Genomic DNA, 14858 nt, shown 5'->3' on the forward strand with positions numbered 1-14858 from the left:
AGTATAAGAATCCATGTTTAGCACCTGTGAGGCCCAGCACTGTGAAAACCCCAAAACAAAAATGACACATTTTCCAGCTAAGGGATATGCCATTCATATGATAGCACATTAAATGGCCCATAGATAAAGACTGCTTGAGCTTGGCCGATGGCTCCACAGGAGAAGTTCCTGCCATGAAAACACAAGGACCCGAGGTTTGGATCCCTAGCACCCAAATAAAAGGCCCAGTATTTCACTGAGAGTCTGTAAGTCCATCCCTGGGGAGGGGACGGTAGGAGGACCCCTGGGCTTGCTGGTCAGCTAGTCTAGTCAATCACTGACTCAGCTAGTCTAGCCTACCACTGAATCCCAGGTTCAATGGAAGATCCTGTCTCAAAATAGATAAAGGGCATTGAAGAAGAACTACATATTGATTGACTCCTGCCCACACACAAACTTATGCATACACATCACACATCAACAAATATGTGTACCTCATACACACACACACACACACACACACACACACACGTTGATAACTTAATAAGAACTTACTTCACGTAGGAAATAGGCTCACAATTTTAAAAGATGAATCTCAGAAATAAAAACATAAAAATATGCATGTACAAATACTCCAAGAAATATTCAATATTTGCTGAACAAATATGTGTGAGACAGAAGGCCACAGTGATATTGGAGTTAAAAGGGCAGTAGGAACCTTAAGTGTAACTTTTATCCCCTTTTAAGCTTTTCTGATTTTCTCCCTACAGTGTGTAGATTCTACTTTTACAACCATAGAGCAAATTTTAAATTTTCTCTATTTAAATTACATGTCATTCTTTTCAGAAATCGCATGTCACATCTGGCTCAAAAGTCACATACACACATGAGCACACTACTAGAATCTCACATTGCTAACTAGGACCTAACATATCCACGACACTGAAGACCTGTGGTAAGGATTTTTAATTGCCTTTGTCGTAAGATAACTAATTCCTTCTATACAGATCTTTGTAAAACACTTGTCATTTAAGGATGCAGAATTGGTGGCAATCTTAGTCCTTGGGAGATAGAATCAAGAAGGTCAGAAGTTCAAGGACATCCTCAGGTGCATGTGAATTAGAGGTCAGCCTGGGCTACTTGAGACCCTGTCTTGAGTTCTCCCCTCAAAACAGACCACACACCTCATACTATGTTATTTTTATTGCATTGGATAATTTAAAATTCTGAGACAAAACAAGACTTTTGCTCACAGAATTTTGCCTTTTTCTCCCTTTTCTTTTAATTGGTCTGATCCATGTCTCCTTTTCCTTTAACTGGTCTGATTGATCCATGTCTCCTTGTCCCTTAGCTGGTCTGATCCATGTCTCCTTTTTTTTTTCTTTTTTTTTTTTCAGCATAGATAGGAAAACTGGAAGTTTTTTCTCATCCCTCCTTAGTTAGACCACAGCCACCTAAACAACACGAGGGTGGTAATTAGAAAACGTATACTTATGACATGAACAGAAAATCTGTATGTAAGCAATCCACTATGCCAATATTCCCCTACCAGAATGCAATCCCCCCCCCAGGAAAAGCAAACAAATAAAACCCTCTAGAAAAGTGCAAACAGGAAACATATTCAGACGTGATGGCCAAGGGCAGAACACACACGGTTTTTCCTAGGTCTGTAGCACAGCAGATAAAAGCAGAGAGTTTGAATACACTGAGTGATATACCTGGGAAACAGGATGCAGAGACTGTCCGTGTCCCTAAACACCACAGGTCCATTTGGAAAGGAAGCAGACCCAGAGAGAGTCATATTTAGAGGGCCAAGGTGCTAAAGGGTTTTGCACAATACCAACAGATCTGGTGAAAACCAAAAGCAAAAGGTTTTATTGCTAAGGTTCTGTTTTTCAATTGGGTGTGCATGTGTGAGTGTCCACACAGGCCAGAAAAGGACATCAGATCCTCTGAAGCTGGAGTCCCAAATGGTTGTGAGCCGCCTGACATGGGTGCTGGGACCCAAGCTTTGGTCTTCAAAAAGAGTAGTAGGTTCTCTTCACTGCTGGGTCACCTCTCCAGGCCCTCTGCTTTTCTGTTTCTTAAAGACCTAACGTCTAAAGTGGTAAGAAACCACGTCCAAGCTGGCTTCAAATTAAAACAATGTTTGCAAATCAAAGCATTCGTACTTAACAGTTTCCCTTCATTCCCCACAGTGTGACAAAGAGAACCCAGGGAGAGGATTCACCTTTGCCACAGAACTCCAGCCAGGGTGAGGAAATACAAACCTTAGATGTCCAATCTTAAACCGGGGTGCTCCGAAGCTCATCTCGGAATACACTGTATGTTCCTCAACACGTAGATGCCCTAAACCACTCACGCAAACACCTATTGTATGTACTAAAGGGAACACGTGGTCTTGGGAAATGGAGGATTCTTTAGTTCCTTGTCATAAACTGTACACAGAGCAACATGTAAACCTCCTCAGGTTTCACCAAGTGTTCTGGAGCTAGCGTGAGGGCTGCAGTCTATGGGAGGTGGAATCAGAAAAGAAGGAATCACCAAGCAACTGTCAGTGTTGAGCAAAGACGGGCGAAGTCCTTGAAGGTCATGATTGGAGTCCTGAGGTTAAAGTGTGTTTTTGACAGAACTCTTAAGAAAATTAAAAGCTTCCCCTCCTCCACTGGCTTCCATGGACCCTAGGACTGGGTCAGGTTCTCCCATGTCAGGGGGTCACCACATTCTTCTGCCAACAAAGCTTTCAGGGTACTTATGTTTAGTTATTCACCATCGTCTCAAGACCTAACCAAGTACCCGCGCAGATCAAGTATCTAATAAAAATATTGTTGAATGGATTTAAAAATATTAAAATATAGAAAGGGGGATGCGGAGATCTCGTGGTACAAAAAAACCCAGTGTGTTACACATAATAATTATCAATGAAAAATTTTAAATTCATTTAAACTTTATTAATGAGGTAGATTAATTAATGGTTGCAGATTTGATTCATAAAGCAAGAAAAAGGGAGCGTGCAGATGCTACACAGCAAAAACAATGACAGAAACACACTCAGTGAAGGGCAGAAGCCACACCATGCTCTATAAATATCTCCTACCACATGTGCCCAGGGTTTTGTTAGGGATCACAAATGGCCACTTGTCCTTACTTATCCTGAGATCACCATGGACACCAGAAAGGAGGGCATTGCCAATAAAAGCACAGAACGGTTCCCTTGAAGAACAACTCTTAAATAGTTTCAATCAAATGGTACACATTAAAAAAAATCAAAGTGATTTGCGGTCAGGTGCTATTCTAACCACAGAAAGAATGGCAGCAGGTGCTCAGGGTTGCCTGCTGGGTGCACCTCACAAGATCATGTACTACCTAAGCACCCACCAAGGGTGCCCCACTGGTTCTCACTTGGCATCTGCCTCCCCCTAGGGCAACCCCTAGATCTCCATCCACAAATCAAGCCTGTCTCGGGTTGGATGGGCATGCCACATAAGTCTTTATGTTAAAGACTTGATCCCCAGACGAGGGCTACTGGAAAGTGGTGGATTATTTTTTTCTACTGGTGTTGACTAGGACATATATGAATATTCTCTATTCAGGCACTTCCTTTAGCCACTTTCAATGTCCCAAAGTTTAATGAGAGGAACAGGGGAGCTGTTCTGAACTGAACTCAGCTGTTCTGAACTCAACACGTTGGGGTGGGGTGGAATCTTGAGGAGTGGAACCTGAGGTAGTGGTGTGGATGGAACAAGGAAAAATATTCACCTTAGTCTTGGGTATTCAAACACTTGGTCCCCAGCTGGTGGCACTGTCTAGGGGGTCTAAGAGGTTTGGCCTTGCTGGAAGGAGTATGCCACACTTTGAGGTTCCAAAGCTTGGTACCATTTCCAATGACTGTTATTTTCTCCCCACTTCATGAGGTGTAAGCCCTGCTCCCTGTTCCTGCCACCACGCCTGCCCCTTGCTGCCATGCCATGCCCAACGCTTATCCCTCTAGAACCGTAAGCCCAAATAAACTCTCCATATATTGCCTTGATTGTAAATGTTTTATCACAGTACAGAAAGGAAGCTAACACAGACACCGACAACTCACTGTGGACATGCGCTCTCAGGGACTGTTAGACCTCAGTTTCCTTCTCTTGCTGTCTGTCATGCCAGACTCATGAGATAATGGATGACTCTGCAAGAGACCCCTGCCAAGTATGGTGCCAGGGGCCCGAAGCAGTAGGGCATCTGATTCTGGACCAAATGATGAGCCAAATTAGCCTTTTACCTTCATCAATTGGCTGTCTCGAGTGTTTCGTAACTGTAATGCAACTGAAACTAACATAGTCTCTGTCTTCTCCCTTCCCGCCTGTCATCAACAGTAGTCACCAAATACGTATCGGACACCACACACTGTTTCCAGCACTTCATGTTTTTAGTTAGTTTCCCCCAAAAGTTTGTCAGATGGGATGTTTTATTCTCCTGTGTTCACCAAAAAAATGGCTGAGACAGAGCAAGGTCTTGTCCAAGACACATGCATGCTCAGAGTGGCTGAGTCTCTGGAGGGCGTCTGATATACGCTGGGTGCACAGTCCTTGCTGCTGTGCTGAACCCTGTGGTTGATGATCATGCAAAAAGGCTTCCTTCAGCTTCCAGGGCCTCTGCCCTCCTCCGCTCCCTAGCCTGCACCCACCCTTCTGCCTTGTTTATTTTCTAAGGCCTTGCTCTCATAATGGCTCAGTAACCCTCCTCTTGGTACAGGGATTCCATCCAATACTTGCTCAGTCTAATACCTGAGTCTCTTCTTCTTGCTACCAGTCCTAAGAAAGGACAGCCATCTAAATATGGGCTGTACTCAGCATTATCTTAACCCATTATCTTGTCTTGAAGATCCCAATTGTCTGTAGTCTCTCCAACAGACACTGTCAAAGGGTGGGTCAGCCTTCAAGGGGCTCTCTCCTTTGTGTTCTGTTCCTCTAGGCAAGAACAGACTTTGGAACAAGAAGTAATCCAGAGGCAGAGCACTTGCCTAGCCTGGGTAAAGCCCTGGGTTCGACCTCAGAAGTGCTACCACAAAGAGAACAATCAAACAGCCAGCTTTGTCTGGTGAATGCCAGGCTCTCCAAAGTATGGCATTGAAACTCACTTCATAATTGCTCAAGACCCAAAAGGATGTCTCTCTTCAGACAGCCCAACCCCCCCCCAAAAAAACAAAGATACTGTCCTGAGCCAGTGACACGCAAGCAGGGGCCCCTTTCTGGACACCACAGAGGGGGCCCCTGCCACCTGTCAGAGGGCATGCGGTTAATTGGGTGACACTTGTGAAGGGCTTTGCGACACGAGGCACACATGTCATCCGGGATCTCACACATGGCGTTCCACACTGCAAAATCCAGGAGCTATTTTTAAAATCTACCAGTTGAGCAGAACTTACAAGTGCCTCCTTCTGCGGCCCACAGTAAATTCCCTGAGAAAGAGGACCCCCCCCCCAAAAGTGCTTATGACTGTGGGGTGGTGCTGGAAAAGATATAGGATATTCACACACTACATACCCCCTAAACAGCAACAACAACAACAAAACCTTAAGAAGTTATACTCTGCGCCAGGGGTTTTGGGAAACCTTCAGGGGTTTGATCTGTTTCATGGATTCTTTCAAGAACAAACAATTCCTGGGGGAATGGGGGAAGAAACCATACGGATGTCACTTACACATATGCCAGTGAATCACAACACTTGTGGCCATCTCAGGACATTCAGGCTCAAGAGGCTTCGGGTGGTTCACACAAGAACAAAAGCAGCCTCTCTAAGGCCTGGCTACACTCGCGGGGGCAGTTAGGCCAAGTGTCTCAGTGGGTGTGGCTTTAGGTGTGGTATTGCTTTTACCTACCAAGCCATAATTACACAAAAGCTTTCCTGGCTTCAGGAAAAACCAAGGGTTTATTTTTAATTAATGAGGGCAGGCCCCTAATTCCCTCTTTCAAAGAGCTTCCTCTTTCTAAAGGGAATCCTATGAATTAGTGGGGAGGCTTAATGAATTGCCTTCAGCTAAGAGGTTTGAGGGTAGTCCCCTGGAGTGATGTTTGTCCAATGACAGAGCGACCGATGGCTGCCCACATTCTACCTGGCTTCTTCTTTAATACAGAGAGCAGGCTGCCTCTCTGGTGATTACCCTTGTTTTTTCAGCTCTTGAAGTCTGCAGGGACAAGCGCTAGCATGCTCCCAACCTCTTTTGGATTTATCTTGTACCGTCTGCACCCTCAGACAGCACTTCGATCACACGAGGCTCCTAGGCAAACCTGAGTCATGACTCATCGTGAACGTCAACTGTTGTGGGAGAACAGTTTTGTGTGGTGCCTGATGAATATAACTCCTTCAAGCTTTGCTTTATGGGTTTTGCTTCCTGCCTCAGATGTGTGACAAGATAATAGGGACCCTTTGGAGAAAAGTCTGTCGAGCAAATTTCAGCAAAGTCGGGCTCTTCCTAGTGCTTGCCTCTTAACTGAGGGAAGAGAAGACGTGAGGACAAAGCACCCAGGTCCCTTCAGAGACTTCCTAGACACGTGTGACTAATCACTGACTAATATCAACACCTAAGTTCTTCAGCTGCCAAACACACGCTAGGAGCAGCACGAACTCAAGAATTCTAAATTCATCTGCCATTGGAAACTTCTACATATTTGTCACCATAACAATAGGAAAACACGGGGCTGGAGAGATGACTCGCCAGTCTGAGAGGACTTGATGTTCTCCCTCGGGACCCGAGTTTGGCTCCCAGCACTTGCCTGGCAGCTCACAATGGCCAATACCTCCAGTTCCAGGGGATCTGACGCATTTTCTGACTTCTGCAGGCTCGGGCACGCATGTTGTACATGTGCATACACACAGCACATGCACATACACACAGATTTAAAAATAAATTAGTCTTGGGGAAAGTAAGAAAACAGTTTCCAAGCTGGACATAGTGGCGTGTGTCTGTAGTCCCAGATATTTGGGAGTCCGAGAAGGAAGCATTGGGTGAGTTCAGTTAAAAGTCACGCTAGGTATACCATGGTCAGCCCTCCCATTTCCCTCCTTATGAAGCTAACAGTGTTACATCCCACTAAGCACAACCTGGTGCCGTGTTCCAAGCCTTATGGAGACTGCTCCAGTTCTTATAAGAGTTACTATTGATTGTGAACTTGACAGGACTCAGAGTCATTGGAGACAGGACTCTGGGCATGTCTGGAGGGATTATCCAGACTGGAGGAGTACACCTTAAATATGGGCAATGCCATCCCATGGGTTGGGGTCCTGGATTGAAAGAAAAAAGGAAGGCAAGCTGTCCATCTTTCTCTCTGCTGCTTGGCTTTTGACACAGTGTGACCAAGCAGCTCTGTCTCCTCCTGCCATCCCTTCCCCACCACAGAGGACTGTATGCCCCGGAGCTGCCTTTTATCAGACGTTTTACTTCAACAGAAGTACCAGCACACCTTGGTACTCGGGCGTGTGGCTCCCGGGAGCATACACTTCATCTACCTCACAGCTGTAGGCCGTTTCCCAGACCAGGGCTCAGCACACAATAGGTGTTTAATAAGTGTATGTTGGATACATTTGTTTAAAAAGTCATTTCTCATAATTATCAGTATTATCATTATGAATACTTCCTCCTTCTTCTCCTTTCTCTCCCTCCCTCTCCCTCCCTTTGAGACAGGGCTCCAATATGTAGCCCAGGCTAGCATGAAACTTGCAAACTTCCCATCTCAGCCAGCCCAGTGCTGAGATTGGAGTCATATACCAGAAAGCCCAGCTGTTCTCCTTTTACTTCAAGGAGAACCTGAGACCTGAGACACTGAGCCAGCTGCTCACATCACTCAGCTAGGAGGCAGCAAGGTCAGGAATCTACCCCAGGGTGCCTGCCTGCTGAACTGGCTCTAAGCAAGTTCCCATGCTCACTACCTCCCATTGCCTCTTGTTGATCATTTATGCCCACAAGTCAGGCTAGACGCCCAGGGTGCAACAATGAAGTGTAGGAAGTACCTCTCAGCATGAGCATGTTGCCCAAGTCACTGCCACTCAGATTCCTCTCACAGGTGTTTTTGTCCCCTGTGGCCTGGTTTCACGTCTCTTCTGACTGTGCTTAGGGGCCCTTCACAATTGTACCAACAGCTTTGCTCTTTCCAATATACAAAGGCTCTCTGCTGGGCCCAGCTTCCCCGGAACTCGGTCATTCTCTCTATGTCATCCTCCTCATCCTAAACCTCCCCGTGTCCCCTCGGGGAAACAGGACATCAGAGTGTGGTGGGGCACACTGGTAATCCTAGCACTGAGGAAGCTGAGACAGAAAAGAACGGGTTTGCGGTTAGCCTGGACTACATAGTGAGGTGCTATCACACAAGAAACTCTGCCTTTGGTGAGAAATCGTCGACCCCAGGTTCACAGGCTGTTTGCCTCCTGTCTCTGATTTCCTTTATTAAAACCACAGCAATAATCCGGCACACTGGGTTGCTTCCTTTGAAAAATGCAGCTTTTCCTTTCTTTCGGTAGTCTAATTTTCCTGTAATCCATCCCTTGTATCAGGTTTGGGGGAGAATTCCTGCGTTGGGAATCCAATAGTCATCGAAGTAGCCATGGCACGAAGTCCACATCGCTAAGCCAAGCACCACACACGCCCTTGTGTCTTTTTATATCAGTATCAGGAAAGCTTCACTTTGTTCCTGGAAGCACTCGGGGCAGCTGTGCTGTGTGAAGAATTCTTACTTCAGGATACGAGCATGTGCCGTGGTGCAGGCTGTAACTCTAGCACTAGGGAGGAGGAGGAGGCGGGAGGACAAGTGTTTGACCACACAGAGAATCTGAAGTCAGCCGAGGACGCAGGGGATGCTATCTCAGAAGAGAAGAGGAAGAGCCATAATCACTCCAAGTTCAAAAGGCATTATTTTTATTAAATAACTGATTGGTTGGTTGGTTTTGTTTGTTGGTTTGAGACACGATCTTTTTATATAATCTTGGAACTCACTATGTAGACCAGGCTAGCTTTGAACTCACAGAAATCCTCCTGCCTCTGCTTCCCATGTGTGGGAATTGAAGGTGTGTACTAACATACCTAGTCTTTATTTCTTTCTCCTTCTCCCTTCCTTCCTTTCCTTACTTATTTTTTAAGTATTCATTTATTATGTATACAGTGTTCTATATGCCTGCAGGCTGGAAGAGGGCACTAGATCTCATCTTGGATGGTTGTGAGCCACAATGTGGTTGCTGGGAGTTGAGCTCAGGACCTTTGGAAGAGCAGCCGGCGCTCTTAACCTCTGAGCCATCTCTCCAGCCCCCTTTCCTTACTTATTTTTGCTTTTGGAGACAGAGTTGCTCTATGTAGCCGCGGCTATCCCAGAACACTCTAAGTAGATCAGGCTGTCCCTGAACTCACAGAGATCCACCTGCCTCTGTCTCCCAAGTGCTGGGATATAAGGCATGCATCACCATTGCCCAGCTACCTTTTGAATTATTTTTATTCCATGCAGTCTAAGATAGCACCTTTTATGGATTGAGTACTCAATTAATGTTGAGTGTGAAACTGCATTATGTTAAATTTCAAAAATTTAGTGCCTTGCTATTTTATGTGGGTTCTTTGTGGAGGAACAACTTATATTAATTTTCTCAGTCCTCAGGGTAAACAGTAAATGTCCAATCAATATTTAGTGGCTGACTGAATGGCAGGATAGCACACTAGAAAAGAATTCGTTGATTTGCTTAAGCAAGAAAATACTGACCTGGGAGACCATTCATTCTTATGAGTGCTCCATGGATTTGTGGGCAGAGCCTTCACAGGGCACCTCCGGGGAGCCTGTGGAACTTGGGCGTGTCTGTTAGTAAGGCCCTCTTTATGACCCTTGTTAGACAGAACACTTCTGAAGCAATGTGGTTGCGCCGCCACCTTATAAAATGCAGCTTCGTTTAGTGTGGGATGTTCCTTTAACTGCAACCTTATAATTAAGGCTATCCTATAGACAGAAATATCATGCTGGTAATTATGGTTCCTGGCTTTATAAGAAGGGAGATGGCCCTTGCCTCAAGAGGCCCAATTCTGACACCTTTAAGAACATCTATTCTAGACTATTCGTCCTCTGTCACGATTTGTTCATGGAATCGTGAAAAGTGGGTACTGCAAACACTGTTGCCACGACCTTCTCTTCCTTCTTCGACATGTGTACCTCAGATTTCAGCGTTTCTCACAGTGGACACTCTCAAGGCCTGCTCTACAAAGGCTCCCAAGGATTCACTACCCTAAGTGTGTTGACAGCCTCCAGCTGACTGACACCATGATGATTCCCAGAGGCAGCAAGCGCATATGTGTCAAACCAAGAGTGTTCTCTTATGGCTCGTGGTAAAAGCAAGTCACCTTGCGACCCACTGTCATTTGACAGGTGCCTCATGACTGCCTCCAGCGGTTCAGCTTCATGACAAACACAAGGACGTCTTCTGTTATCCGGCTTTGAATGTGATGGCAGCCAAGGACAATGCTTGGAAATCACTTGTTAAAAGTCCTCATATCGACCATCAGTGTCCAAATAGCTCATACTATCTGCATTCTGCTTTAAATAAAGCAAAGCTGACCTTTAATAGTCTGTCATAAAATTTCTGAGCTCGGTGTTTCTGTTCACGTTAATACCTCTAGCTATGACACTCTCTCTAACTGGATGTCCAGCTGACATGGTGAGCTGCCGAAAAACCCAAGCCAGCCTGAGACACAAGGGACCGTGACATCTGGGCTGAGGAACACAGGGCTGTGACTTAACACTAGCCACGCTGGGTTTATAATGAGAGATGAGAAAAGGAAGAGTAAATCATATACAGGACAGAAGAGCGGACGCCATGATATGTGTACAATAAAACTGCCATGGGCATTCAAAGAGAAATGCATCTCTTCTCCTGGAGAAACGAGCGGAGACAAGCAGAGGATGTAGCATCGGAGCGGCTTGGAATAACAAGACCAAGAGGCAGAGATGAGCCACAGGAAGAGGAGCTGGGAGGGGGTCATCTGGGATTCATCTTCAAAATGAAGCTTTTGGGCTGGGGAGATGGCTCAGTGGGTAAGGCACTTGCCATGCCGGGCAAGAATCTGACTTCAAATTCTCAGAACTCAGATAAAGCCAGTGTAGCAGTGAGCATCTGTGACCCCAGTGCTCCTGTAGAGGGGATCCCCAAAAGCTCATAGGCCAGTCAGCCTGGTACATACAGTGAGGAAGGTGGCAGGCAAGGAGACCGACAGCCAAGGTACACTACTCTGACCTCCACCCGTGTACACTACCTCAGTTACTTCTCCACTGCTGTCAGGAAACATCACAACCAGAAGAAAGCCTGGGGAGTGAAGGGTTTGCTTGGCTTTCATATCCCGAATCACAGTCCACTGGAGAAAGCCAGGGTAAAAACTCAAGCCAGGCAGGAACCTGGATGCAGGATCCTGGAGGCAGGAGCTGATGCAGAGGCCATGGAGGGGTGTGGCTTACTGGCTTGCTCCCCATGACTGACTCAGTCTGCTTTCTTATAGAACCCAGGACCACCAGTCCAGGTGTGGTCCCACCCACAGTGCCCTGGGTCCTCGCACATCACTAATTAAGAAATGTCACACAGGGTGGGTTTGTCTATAGCCCAATGTCATGGAAGAATTTTCTTAATTGAGGTTATTTCCTCTCCAATGACTATAGCTTGTGTCAAGTTGACATAAAACGAGCCAGCACACACACTATAGCAGACATGTATACACACACAAACACACACACACACACAAACACACACACACCTTTAAAATCTCTTGATAACAGAACCTGAGGGAGAACTTCACACACTATACTTTGGATTGTCCAAGCAATGCCTGAACTAAGAAATTTTGGTAGTAAATTCTTAAAGACCACACAGAGGGGGACGCTTCCTAATACCAGCTATGGAAATAATTCTTGAGTTATGACAGCAAAAACCTTAGAGAAGAAAAAAAGAAAAACTAGACTTCATCAGCATTATGAAAGTTTGTGCCTCAGAGGACAATATCAAGCCTAGGGAATGACAATCTGGAACAGAAGAAAATATGATGTAGGATTAATAACCACAATATATAAAGAATGCCCTCAACTCAACAACAAAATAACCAACCCACTTCTCAAAGGGGGAAAACACAGGTGTAGATACTTTCCCAAAGTCACCTGGACTACAAGAGACACTTTCAAAAACACCACACACACAACCCAAAGATGCTGAGCCTCAGGAAAATGCAACCCCAAGCCACAATGAGATACCACTCATACCTGTTACCATGGTATTGCTTACAAAACACGCAGAAAGTAAGCATTGAAGATGTGGAGAAATGGGAATGTTTGTGCGCTGCTGGCAAGATTCAAAATAACAGAGCCACTAGAGAAAACAACGTGGAAGTTCCTCAAAGTGGTGACCGATCTAATTCCATGGGATCAAACAGGCACTTCCCAAGAGTATGAGAATGGGGTGTAGTTAATGAGAAGCAACCATTCTGGGTATGCCCCCTCCCGCAATGAAATGGATGCAGGAACTCTGATGTACACACTCACAGTCGCAGATAAATGTCACTAACTGAATGGGAAAATACAGTGTATGAACGCCATAGAATTACTCAATATTAGTAAATCTTAAAACAGAAATTGTGGGCTAGCTAGATGGCTGAGAGGGGAAAAGAACTTTCCATGCAAGCCTGAGTCATGGCAGGAAGAGAGAACCAACTCTACAAAGTTGCCCTTTTTGTTGGCTTGCATACATGTGCCCACAGACATAAAAACACAAATAATACTAATGTCTTAAAGCTTATACGTCCATGGAGAGTGGCATGTGCCCTTGTAAGTGCTGGGAGCCATCAGAGTCCAGAAGAAGTCATATCCCTTGGAGCTGAAGCTATAGGCTGTTGTGAAGCACGCTGTGTAGGTGCTGGGAACCCAACTTGGGTCCTCTGCAAAAGCAGTACGCACTCGTAACCACTCTCCTGCGCCCTAAAAATATTTTTTAATAAAATATTTTTTAAGAAGGAAAATGTGACAGATGCTCCAACATGAATGAACACTGAAGACATTGCGCTAAGTGAAATAAGTCAATCAGAGGTGGATAAAATACTGCAGAATTTCATTTGGATGTGGCATCTGGAGCAAGGGAAGCAGGGTGGTTGCCAGGGCTGGAAGTAGGGTGAAGGGAGAAGTTGCCTTGCCAGAGGAAAGGGCTTCAGGTGGGAAGGAAGAGAACTCTGAAGGAGGGAGGTGCTAATCTTTGTATTGCAGTTAAAAAGCACTTAAAATTGGAGATGATGGGGTTGGGGAGCAGCTTGGTGGTATGATGCTCATGGGAGAGGGAATGTTGAGGAGAAGAAGAAATAAACTCAACCAAAGAATTCCCCTCCTTTCTACCCCTACTGTGGTCAACACCTTCTAGACTGCGCCCCCATCCCCTCCACTACCACACTCCAGCTCCATGCTGTCCAGGACACTTCCTGGCTCAGAGCCCACTGTTCTCTCCCTTACTGGCCTGGATGCCTAAGCCATCTTTCTTAGTGTCCATCAAGTCCTTGGAGCATCTGTGAGCTGCCTCAGCTGGGAGCAGCCACACAGAAGAGTGGTTCAAGCAGGGACCTTAGGAATCTGTATGCAAACAGCGGCACTGTTTAACATAATGCAAGAATTACATCAGCACTCAGCAAATGCCAAATGACTCCTTTCTTATCTCTTGCCGTTCAGAAGCAGGCTTTCCTCCTATCTGGATGGCTCACACCAGGTCCCTTAATGAAGTCTTTCAGGAGCGTGCTTTGAAGCTCATCTGGCCAAAACTAATAAGCAGGAAAACAAACAGGCTGCTGAAGAAAGTCAAATTGGAGTCAAAGGAAGGCAGTGTTCACTCAACACTTTCACCTCCTTAGGGCAGGCCAGGTGATGTGCACCTGGAAATGAGAAGAGAGACCCCGCTGGAGTGATCTACAGTCCTGTCCTTTTTGTCCCTGTCACTGTCCCACTAGAGGACCTGGCTGTAAGGCACCTCTTTATCAGAGAAAAATATCTCCGCGGTGCCCCATGGAAGCTTCTCGCAACCCTAAACGAGATGGGGATCTTAAGAGTACATTGTTGATGTCTGGTTTCTTTTCTCTTTCTGTCGTCTGTTCTTATTTTCTTTTACACACCGAGTAAAGTCAGCAAAAGTGATAGTCGCAATGTCAGTGTAAGTCACAAGGCCCAGTCTTCCTCAAACTGTGCTGGATACAGAACTTGGTCACTAAGTAGAGCGAGTTTCTGTAGTGAGATGGAGATGGGGACCTATGTGAAAAACAAAAACGGTACAAGCTTCTAGAGTAGATGAAGAAGGACAGCGGGAGCCAGGTCTGGAGGCTGTTTGCACTTGACCCATGAAGGAGAAGGCAGCGGACTCAGTGGCTAGAGAGGCAAGTGTAAGACAGAGGAATGAACCTGGAGGGACGAGGATGAAGAGCTGTAGGCACCAAGAGTGTGCTGAGAACGGATGAGAGGAGGGGACACCGACGGATAGGCTGCCCTCGTAAACGTCTCCCTCAGCCAGGCTGTAACCAGAGAGAGTAGAGCCCTGGAAATAGAAGGGCGTCCTGCCTCCCCCCAGACCTCTCAACCCGTAATAATGGGGGAAAGGGAGTCAAGATGGGAACAAGGGATCCTCTCTACTCTCCTCCTTTCCTGCTTTCCTTCTCTTTAGAATACTTCCTCCAGTCTACCTGTATCTGCTCACAGCTCATATTCACTACACACTCGCTCACACACACCACACCACTACCCCATACCCCCACACACTCGCTCACACACACACATACACACACACCACACCACTACCCCATCCCCCCACACACTCGCTCTCACACACACACACACACACAGATACACACACACTCGCTCACA

At 46.0% G+C, this 14858-nt stretch overlaps 1 protein-coding gene and 1 non-coding gene across 3 annotated transcripts in view; both read right to left on the reverse strand.

Moving 5' to 3' along the window:
- The window catches only part of Sash1 (SAM and SH3 domain containing 1), a 175069-nt gene that overhangs the window by 102155 nt on the left and 58056 nt on the right, over positions 1-14858 (reverse strand). The gene's annotated exons all lie outside the window — the stretch shown is intronic.
- On the reverse strand, positions 3534-3672 carry LOC113455670. The gene has a single exon (XR_003376665.1). It is a non-coding gene; the product is annotated as a small nucleolar RNA SNORA36 family (small nucleolar RNA).

This window comes from Microtus ochrogaster, unplaced genomic scaffold (assembly GCF_000317375.1).
Source record: "Microtus ochrogaster isolate Prairie Vole_2 unplaced genomic scaffold, MicOch1.0 UNK82, whole genome shotgun sequence".
NCBI classification, from domain to species: domain Eukaryota; kingdom Metazoa; phylum Chordata; class Mammalia; order Rodentia; family Cricetidae; genus Microtus; species Microtus ochrogaster.